The sequence below is a fragment of the Pygoscelis adeliae genome, unplaced genomic scaffold (assembly GCF_000699105.1).
Source record: "Pygoscelis adeliae isolate BGI_AS28 unplaced genomic scaffold, ASM69910v1 Scaffold22, whole genome shotgun sequence".
Lineage (NCBI taxonomy): Eukaryota > Metazoa > Chordata > Aves > Sphenisciformes > Spheniscidae > Pygoscelis > Pygoscelis adeliae.
In genome coordinates this window covers 3,012,322-3,014,175 of record NW_008824350.1, presented here as the reverse complement: position 1 = coordinate 3,014,175, position 1,854 = coordinate 3,012,322, and positions in this window count along the sequence as shown.

Sequence of the window (1,854 nt, the reverse complement as noted above, 5' to 3'; positions counted from 1 at the left end):
CTCGGGGGGCGTGCCCTGGCCCCGCCCCCGGGCGGCCGCGGCGTGCCATGTGCGCGGCGCTATATTTACCCCCTGGCAGGGAGCAGCGGGCGGCTGCCGCGTTGGGGAGGGCTTCTCCGGGCACCGCTCTCCCGGCGCTCTTCCCAGGGACTGTAACCCCATGCCGGTTAATTTAAACACAGGTTTTGGAAAAAACAGACAAACCAAGCTTCCAGTCTAGACAAACCCTATATAATATGCTCAGAGTCTGTGTCTCCAGACTGTGTCTGGTCCTTCGTGGTGGAGCTCTGGTGACCAAAGTTCCAGGCTGACCAGCAAGGCTGGAAGAGAGCACCAGCTTGCCCTGGGTAATAACACTGTCCTCTGTGGTAGAGGATATGGTTGCATGAGATGCACTGGGCAGCTTTGAGCTCTGCATCTCTGCCGAGGGAACTGAATTGTCTTGTTAGTTCGGGAAAATCTGCCTCTTTCTTTTGTGAAAGAAAAGGGTTTTATAGGGCACCTGGCACCTGGGGAACTCTGAGGTCACCAGGGGCTGGAGAAATAGTGCTTGTTGTGGAGAGCCCTGTGATGTTCCAGTGGGAAGAGGAGGGTGCTTGCTGCGATAAGGCATTTCGTTTTGCTGTCAGTGCTTTCCAGAGGTTTAAAACAATTGGGATCACTCATCACCTATTGCCTAAAGGTTTGTTGGCAAGCAACAGAAACTCTCTTTCTTTCTACTGGTAGTTTTTTCTGGCACTTAGGGCCTGTTGTAGTGGGAGGAGCAACCTGGCCCGCCTTAGCCAGCAGCCCTGGCTGAGGAGGGCAGGAGGCTGTATAAACAATACTGTAACTCTCCAGGTAGAGAGGAGCTGGTATTCCTGCCCTGGGCTGTGGGGAAGGGAGCTGTGGGCCTGAAGCACGTTTGTGTAGCACTTGGGATTAGTTGAGTTGGGGAGCTCTCGTGCTGAGGAGATGGCAGAACTGTAAATCATCAGTGATCTACGTAAGCTGCGGAAGCAGTTAGGGCGGAAGGAAGGGCTTAGAAGCAAAATCCATTACAAAATGTCAAAGTGGGTGATTTCCCTTGCTGGGGAGGGGGTCTTGTCTCTGGGCAGCAGAGGGAACGCTGCCTATGCGTTGTGGCCATCCCTCTGGAAGAGGGATTTACTTCCAGGTCTGCTGCTTGGGTTCTGTCCCGCATCCTGCCCTCCCACTCTCTAGTGTGATTTAATGTGGATGCTTTTCTCAGATCCCCAGAAAGGAAAGTAGTGTAAACAGCTGCCAAGCAGGATTTTGTGTTTGTAGAGCATACTTAAATGCTGGGGCCTGGTTGGATGATTGTATGAGTATGTTTCTATTTTTCTGCATATGTGTGTGTTTAATAGGAAGCACATATTCTGTTCTGGTTGAGTGTATGTTACTTTTCTCAGTGTGCCTGTTAGTACAGTAACTTACAACCCACTCTTTTCCCCTGCTTATAAAGTGACACTGGTGTTGTGTTACAGCTGTAACGTACACAAAGTCTTGCACAAGCTCTTCGTGTAACATTTTTACAGCCGTGATGACCTTGAAGGGTTTAAAAGAAGACTGACTGCAAACTCTGGCACCATTCCTGCAGATACTTAAGCATGTGTTTAATTTTGTGTGAGGTAGTATGAGCATGAATAGTTCCATTTCACCCAATGGATGTAAAGATAAGTGCCTCTGTGGCCGATTGCAAGATCAGAGTCTATGTATGATGATTCATTTCATGCACATAACTGTATGTGTCTGCATGCCTTATATGTATATCATGCAGTTGTCTTTATCATGTTGTTTTGACCAGCTCAGCTGCACTTTGTCCATTAATCCATATTCCCTGGGCACGTTGCT